Source organism: Aquarana catesbeiana, linkage group LG03 (genome assembly GCF_042186555.1).
Source record: "Aquarana catesbeiana isolate 2022-GZ linkage group LG03, ASM4218655v1, whole genome shotgun sequence".
Lineage (NCBI taxonomy): Eukaryota > Metazoa > Chordata > Amphibia > Anura > Ranidae > Aquarana > Aquarana catesbeiana.
Genome location: NC_133326.1, coordinates 133,014,967 through 133,023,828, shown reverse-complemented (window position 1 = coordinate 133,023,828; position 8,862 = coordinate 133,014,967). Strand labels below are relative to the sequence as shown.

General features: G+C 42.9%; 2 non-coding genes across 2 annotated transcripts; one reads left to right on the top strand and one right to left on the bottom strand.

Annotated features, from left to right (window-relative positions):
- Positions 1-6,650: 6,650 nt before the first annotated feature.
- On the top strand, positions 6,651-6,722 carry TRNAP-UGG (transfer RNA proline (anticodon UGG)). The gene has a single exon. It is a non-coding gene; the product is annotated as a tRNA-Pro (tRNA).
- Positions 6,723-7,228: 506 nt separating this feature from the next.
- On the bottom strand, positions 7,229-7,300 carry TRNAP-UGG (transfer RNA proline (anticodon UGG)). The gene has a single exon. It is a non-coding gene; the product is annotated as a tRNA-Pro (tRNA).
- Positions 7,301-8,862: the final 1,562 nt, after the last annotated feature.

The window sequence follows — 8,862 nt, the reverse complement described above, 5'->3', positions numbered from 1 at the left end:
TTACTCTGTAGACAATATTCTGCACTGTTTGTATTTGCCTATATTATTTTTTCAATAAACATTTTCTATGTATAAAAAAAAAAAAATGTTAGTAAAATGTTGCCTTTATATAAATATAAGAAATTATAGATTGGTAAAATCAAGCATTGCAACCAACTGTTCTGAGCACTGCAAGAATCAGGCTTTACTGGGACCGAGTGCTGAACATGTTAGCTCATCAGAAGCTACCTTTGTCACACATAGAGGATGTTGCTAAATCTCTTTGAAGGCTTCTTATTTTGCTTCTGATTAGTAAAAAGAGCAAAGATATTAAAGCATGCGCAGGCTCACATTGTCATAAAAAAAGCCTGCAGGGAGCTTGGTGGCACATCTTGTTTTAATTGTTTCAAGCTCTTCATTTATATTTTGCAATACTACTTACCTTTCTATTGATCTATTCAAGCATGCACATCGTACAGGTACTATAGTTGTAGAGCAGGGATCTTTAAACTTGTCCGTGGCACTAATATGGCCTGTTGCAAGATTTTATTTGGCCCTCTGATATAGGGGGGACTTCGATGCAAAGGGGCTCTAATGGGGACTCAAATGGGAACTCTGATGGACTCAAGTTTATTTGGAATGTCTTTGCTTTGTTTTACTGAAGTTTTTTCTCTGTTCTAAATATAAATCATATGATTACAGATGCCCAAAGTAAAATGTTTTCTTTCATTTAACCACTTCAGCTATGGAAGATTTTACCTCCTTCATGACCAGGCCATTTTTTGCTATTTGGCACTGCGCTACTTTAACTGGTATTTGCGCGGTCATGCAAAGGTAAACCCAAACAAAATGTATATTTTTTTTCACATTTTTTTCACACAAACAGGGCTTTTGGTGGTATTTGATTGCCATAATATTTGATATTGTTGTTACTGATTGTTTTGGAGTATCCTCTGACCCTAAACCCCTCTCTTGTTAAAGTTCTTCAGCAATAAATACTAAAAAGACATCTCTTAGACTGAGCCTGAATTGTCGGTGTGTGTGGGACTCTGCTTGTGTGACTGGCAGCCTCTGTACTACTTGGGAGAACCTGGACATTATCTCAGCAGCCTCTTTTGTAGAAAACATCAAAATGGTGGAGAGCTTCTTGTGGGATGCAGAGCTGACCAGAAGTGATGTCATCTGTAGAGAGCTCAAGAGCTTGAGACAGAGGCTTGGGTGACCTTTAAATGCATAGCTCTGTCCCCCCCCCAACACCCAGATGGCATCACTTCTGGTCTGCTCTGCATCCCACAAGAAACTCTCCGCCATTTTGTTGTTTTCCACTTCCTCAGCTAAGCTGTCATCCAGCATCATATATGGACTTTCCAGGCTGCAAGTTGTAGGAAGAGGCAACCCATCCCAGAAGCATGAGCCGACTCACGGGTTACATACAAAAAGTGCCATCTCTTCTTCCCATGTGAGTTACTAATTTCCAAGTATTTCTTAGTACTATTAATGCTGCTCTTAGTTTGGTACCCCCCAGTGTGTTCTCTTTGTCCTGCAGGTGTATCCATCCACCCAGTACTCCTATTGTTCTGAGGTTCCCTTTTGTTGTGAGACTGTCCATCGGTAGCCCTTACTATGTGATGTGCCTGATTTTAACTGTCATAATGTGAGTTGCCATTTGTCTTTTCACCACAATATATATGTTTAAATACTACACTCAGATTGTGAATTGCTGTTCTTCTTATATACATGTAGCCTGCCTAGGAAAACCCATTCCTTCAGACTGATATCCACCCTTTTAGGGCATCTTAAATACAGTATTGCTACACAAGAGTCAGCCCGCAGCTTGCATCAGGACGGAGGACTCTTGAGAAGAATATCAAGGCTGGGTGCTGTGATGTTTTTGGGAAGCTATGTACAGCAACTTGCCGGATGACAGGAACAGGCCACCCAGATAACTTGCCACAAAATTGTGGTAGTGTTGAATTGTAAGTCTGTTAACTTGTTGCACATTTTTACTGGCAGACCACTTGAAGCACAAGTTCTTGCTGACACTTTTCCAATTTGTAGCAAATTTGCGGGGCACATCTCTAGCAAGAGCAAAGTTGCAGTGGTGAGTCTACAGCAAGAACTCTACAAGTCTACAGCATGAAAATTGAGCCACAGTGACCCCTGTGGTGGGATGACTATTGCACAACATAACTGAACCAGAACTTGCAGCAGACTTGCAGAATGTTTGCAAAGAAAGTTGATCTGGAATCATGCAATGCGGACTTGCTGCAATTGTGCAACAAACTTGTGAAGCCTGGTAAATCTAACAATAGCTTAGCAAGTCATTTTCAAACTTGCAGCACAATTGCTTGATATCTGGGCAGAGCAAGTATATACATCTTTCTTCTACAGGTTAGTAAGCATAGTTGGGGGGGGGAGGGGGGATACAGTTTTAGGAGTAGTTAGGTTTTAGCAGGAATTCCACTTTAATGCATGACCAATGGCAACTTACAAGGCAGGAGTGAATTTGTTGATTTTGTGAATCAGCTTATCAGTTGTAATAACTGTTTCAGTATTCAGACCATCACAGGCGCTGCCTGACCACAATAGGCAGCAGTGGAAGTGTCTCAATCCATGCTTTTAAGACTGTAGGTATGTGCAGTCTACTATTTCCACTGAAGGTGGTGCTCAACCGTAGCAGCATTACAGAGGGAAAGGAGGTCAAGAGGAACATGGTTCCTCTATGGTTTCCTGGGTCACTGGGGAAGCTATCTGATTGGATGCTGCCATCCATGTGACTCTAGCAGCCATCTTGGGTCAGGCAGAGCCTATTTAAGGCCCTGTCTCCCAGGCTTGGCATGAATTTCACATGTGGATATTGTAGGGACAGGTCACCCATCTGACAGGGACAGCAATTAGCAGCAGGGAGAGGTTCCAGACAAGTAGGTAAAAGGACAGGGAAACGCCAGTTCAGCAGGAACCAGCCAAATTTTGATCCATGTATATGCAGGCTGGTTGTACTATAGGCGATCTACCGATCGCCTTCAGTACAACCAGTCTGACATATTTTTTTTGTTCGATCACTGCCTGCGGTAATATATGATCATTGAATTCTGATGGCTGAGAAACCTGCTACTGTAAGAATACAATAGTGCAACAGGAGGGATTCCCACATCAACACTGACTCAGTTGATGGGGAATCAGGCAATTTTCTTTCCTTCAACTCATGGTTTCAATGAAGGAAAGAAAACTGCATAAGGCAGGCCATACATTATACAATTTTCTTATTCTATTTCCTTTAGATTTATCTTCAACTATGTAGTGCAAGGGCCTACCTGATTGAATAGACATTGAAAGTGTTTAGGTTTGACCCCATATTATATGGTTTTGGTAAATCTAAAAGAAAATTGTACAAGAAAATTTTATAACGTATTGCTAGCCTTCATGTAGATGGGGGAATTAATTGATTTTCTCTCATTCAGCTTGTAACGAAACGTCCCACACTCCGCTTGAGTGCTTTCGTCATATACCTCTTCTTCCAGTCTGAATATAGATGTATGTATGTATATATATATATATATATATATATATATATATATATATATATATATATAATTCCAGTGTGGTTGTACAGTGAGTCCAGTTAGTACAGATCAGACTGGATTTCTCGGTCACCCTGTGCCCCTATTAGAGACACAGGGTAAGTTAGACATAGGAGGTGCATGGGGAGCTGAAACAAGGGTCTCCCAACCTCCCCAAGGCATTCTGGGTTTCATGGCCCCCCCGCCCAAAGTGACTCTCGTCACACAGCTTACATGTTGAACAAGATAAAATTGAGCTGTGTATGGCTACAGGATAAGTTCACCTCTCTGAACATGTTACACCCATATTTAGGGTGTAACATGTATTATGTTTAGCATCTGCCTGCACTTCCCCTGACCCCCCCACCCCCTCGTGACAGCAAGCCAGTGGATCTTCTCCCTGCACCCGCTGTCATGATTGAGAAAGGGGGAACCATGCAGGGCTCTGCCCATGCCCATCATTCTTACACAGAGTCCTGTGAATCAAAGAACTACAACTACTCTCAGCCTTTGAGGTTGACGGCTTGTAGTTCTCAATGAACTACCAGAACACTGATGAGTGCTCCAGGTGGTAGTTAATTGAGCTCTCTGTTATTCCGTAACTGCCTGCCCTGATTGGAGGTACGGGCAGACAGCTACACTGACAGCTGCAGGAGCCTGCATTACACCCACAATCTACTGATCTTGGGTGAAATACTTTACAGGTTCTTGAAAAAAAAAATTTTTTTTCAAAATGCACCTGAAAAAAAGTGTGCATTTATTATTTTTTAAAAAGTAAGCTCTTCTACTGTGCGTCTTTAAGTGTAAATTCCTGGATATAGATTGTCACACAGTTGTGATGAATGTGCAAGTTATGGCAATCTTGTTGTATTTTGTCTGTTTTTTGCCTTGTGGAATAGATGCTATTTGTAATGAGGGATAATGAGATAACAAGATATTGTAGGATTATCCACCTTTGCAGAGCAGGATCAATTAACACAAAGACTAACTAAGTATCTTAGCAGGCCTCAAATTTAAATGGGTTTTCTATAAACACAGCAAAACTAGTACACACACCAGAAAGCAGCACAACACAGTTTTATATCACACATACAGTACATTTGTACATACCCCAACCAGTACTCATCTTCTAATGTGCTTGAAAATCTAGGCAAAATGGAGAAAAAAAAAGAAACAACATAAATCAATTAAGGATTAAACATTAAACCATTAATGTAGTTGAGCCAATATATTAAATATACCACTCATCTGTACCTGCAACTCCTTAGGCCTTGTTCACATAAGGTGTACCTAACTGTATGCCCATGAAGGGCCAGGCTTACGCTGGGTACACACTGGCCAAATATTGGCTGAAATCAGCTGTTACAGTAGAAACCTGCCAACTTGTGTGTACAGCTGCGTGTCCAACAGAAGTCGATCTCACGACTGGCTTCTGTTAAACGGGCATGCTGGAAAATCAGCATCCAACTGGCATCCAATCAGCGCTGGCAGCCAATGGCTGCGAGCACTGACCAGTGTGTTCCTGGTGTGGGTGTGGTGTGGTGTGGTGTGGTGTGGTGTGGTGTGGGGCAGTCCGCCCCCCATGAGAACACAATAGAACAATAGGAGAGATTGCTATACTAACATCAGATGTGTTAGTATGGCAACCTGTCAGTTTTTATTCATTTAGTCTGCTGGGTCGAATGAGAAAAAAAAATTATAGCATGTACCAGGTGTTCCGTGCATCTCCATGTAGGCAGTCCCATTGCTGTCAATTAGGACAAAGCGGGTGCCCAGTCAAGAATGCATTCATGCCCATGTCCATGCAGCCGATGCTTCCCAATTGACAGCAATGGGACTGTCTGCATGGGTATGCATGGAACACCTGCACACACTCGTGCGGGTAAACACAGCCCTATATGGGCATACGGTTTTGTAGGCCCTATGTGATGCTATGTTCACACCCATGTGTTTTTGCGGGTCATGTTTGTGTGGGCATGGCAGCCCATTCAAATGAATCGGCTGCCATGCCTGCGTTTAAGCAAAAAAAAAAAAAGTGCATGCATCTTGTCAAAGATGCGGCCGCAGGGAAATCGCATGGTCTTTTAAACCATGCAATTTCCCTGTGGTTTCCTCACACACGCACTGTCATTTTACATGTGTGGAGTGCCATAGCATCCCCACACGTTTTTGCAGAGCAGTGCGTTTTTACTGCGGTTGGTTGGGGGTGCGGGAATCACTGCGATTCCCGCAGCCACACATAGAAGTGTGAACCAAGCCTGAATGAGGCCCCAATGCAGTGCAGGAAATCTGCGTTCTCGTGCATCTTCCCGCACCGCATTGCAATTGCACTGCCCTTGCGATCTGCTGAGGTGGTCAGTGCCAAGTTAACAACACCCCAAACACAGGTCACAACCGTGGTGTGTTTGCCCGCACCAGATCGTATAATACAAAAGTACCATGCGATTCAGTTGCTGTGCGTTTCAAAAAGTAGTACATGCACTACTTTTGGTGCGGTGAAGTGCGCTCTCAGCTTATTCAAAATTAATAAGACTGAAATCTCACTGAGCAAAACTGCATGTGAATTGCACAGCATTTCTGTGTGATTCACATGCAGTTCCTAGTGTGACCGGGCCCCAAGATGTGCACACAGCAAGGTGTCTGTCATTCGTTTGTACAGGCCCCCGACTGGCGGGTTTGTACACAAATGCTGGGTACAGAAATACGCTGCATTCGTTTGATGTTTGGCATAGCCCCAAATACATCCCAGCACAGCGGAACACCCTCATTGTAGCTATGGGGGGGATAGAAATATTGCCTTTGATTTGATTTTGATTTGCCTTTGAGGTGATTTCGTTTGGCTGCACATTCTCTGGGCCATCATGCCATGAGGAAAGATACCTGTTGGCTCTGTGTAGAAATTCTGCCCCTAGATTTCTGGGCATTCATGATACTTCTGCAAATAGTTGAATATGCCTTTAAACGTTCAACGTTACATAATGCCAAACCTTTTAAAATAGGGGGAAAAAAAACACTGAGGATTACTGTTTAATACACATCAGACATGATGAGGGATGTGAAAGGAACTAAAGTGCTGTCTCTTTGAGTTGCTTCTCTTGCTAAATGAATATTGGCTCGTTGGTCTAGGGGTATGATTCTCGCTTTGGGTGCGAGAGGTCCCGGGTTCAAATCCCGGACGAGCCCTCTAGTTTTTGTGTATTATTAAATGGTGGCAATAGGTTCTCATAAAATATTTATATACTCCGATTGCGTTTTTCAGGCTATTCAGTTCAACGTTTTTTTCTTTTATATACTCCGATTGCGTTTTTCAGGCTATTCAGTTCAACGTTTTTTTTCTTTTGGTTCATTCATGTTTACAAAGTAGAAACCCTCACAACCAGTATGACGAGGAAAATATTTTTGCTACATTGTTTCTCTTGTTTCCTTGTCATACTGGTTGTGACGGTTTCTCATGTAATAAATAGCCCCCTTCTTTTTATCTTTATCTGCATTTTTCACCATAGACGTTGTTTTCTGACTAAACTTGTCCTGAGATTACAGGGATTTATTTGTAGCGAACTGACAACGCAACAATTGTAATCAATGAGACTACTATGTGAAGAACTTGTTCTGAGATTACAGGGATTTATTTGTAGCGAACTGACAACTGAACAATTGTAATCAATGAGACTACTATGTGAAGAAAAACAGGGCTCGTCCGGGATTTGAACCCGGGACCTCTCGCACCCAAAGCGAGAATCATACCCCTAGACCAACGAGCCAGTTATGTTATTGCTCCGTACAGATAAGGATATAGTAAAAGGAGGTCTAACAAAATACTGTAGCTATTACATTGAAATTTCTTTCCAAAAAGATTTTATATTACTTTCTGTTGTGTCTCCTCAGCAGAAGTAACAGTAAAGATTTCGTCACCTGGATTCACCTTGCAATAAAAATCTAGTAAAAAAAAATCCCCCCCCCCCCCTAACCCAACATATTGGCTGGTATCTCAATAAGTGAACTTTGCCTGGTACCAGAAAGCAGGGTTGGCATAGAAAGGGTTCTTTCAGTCGTGGTGGAGTGCCCTCCACGTTTGTATCACTTTTCAGAGGACGTTTGACAGGTGGTGAGGAGGTGTTATATCGCCTGCTCACCACCTGATTTAACCCTATAATGCGGTATTAAACTCAATGGACAAATTTGCCAAGAGCTTGGCAAACTCTGCAACCCAAGGTAAAAATGGCGTGACCACGGCACGTGAACAGAAGCTGCGTTCAGCCACATATGGAAATAAACAGGATACAGCTGTATATGGGTATATGCTGGCATAAACACAAGTACAGAAGTACACCTCTTTCTGTCCAGGGGCACATGTCTGTATGGGTGCTAATGCAAGTACCGACATACGAGGTGTGTCTAAAAAGTTTAGTGAATGGTCCAATATCTCAGCGGCAACGTGGGCCAGGTGCGCACGCATGCACATGGCTATCCACAGACACGCAGATCAGCGCCACCTAGCGTGGAGTACATGTGACTGTCAGGGTAAACCCATTGCGGGCAGTCATAGTCAGTGTGAGAGGTAGGGTCACAGTGCAATGGAGTGAACATCATGTTCTGCTACAAATTGGGGAAAATGGCAATAAAGACGCATGAAATGTTGGTGCAAGTGTACGGGACAGAAGCCGTAAGTAGAAAATGTGTTTACAACTGGTTCAAATGCTTTCACGACAAGAAGGAAATGACTAAGGATGAGCCATGTTCGGGTCGGCCATCGATAAGCAGAACCCCAGACATGATCGAGAGAGTGCGACAAATGCTGGCAAGAGATCAGCGACTGACTCTACGATTGATAGTGAAGGAACTGGGCATTAGCAAGAACTTGGTGCGCACCATCGTCCGGGAAGATTTGGATATGCGGAAGATCTGTTTGCGGTTTGTGCCGCACAAGCTAACAGATGAACAGAAAGCAAAAGGTATGGAAACCTCTGGAGATTTCATTACCATGTGTGATCAGGATCCATCCTTTCTGTGAACCATAGTCACAGGAAATGAGACCTGGTGCTACCAGTTTGATCCCGAATCCAAGCGGTAATCGATGGAATGGCATTCACTGTCTTCCCCGCGACTCAAAAAGAGCTGCCTGCAAAAGTCCAAGAAGAGTGTCATGCAAGGCGCATGTTTTTCGGACGTGGCGGAAATCCAAGAATGTGTTCTACGATCATATCCTAAAGAGGTTTTTGCTGACAGTTTCCAGAAGCTTTATAAACGCTGCCAAAAGTGTGTTGTGAAAGATGGCGGTTATTTTGAAGGCCAATGAAGGTAATTTGTTTGTATCTTTTGTTTT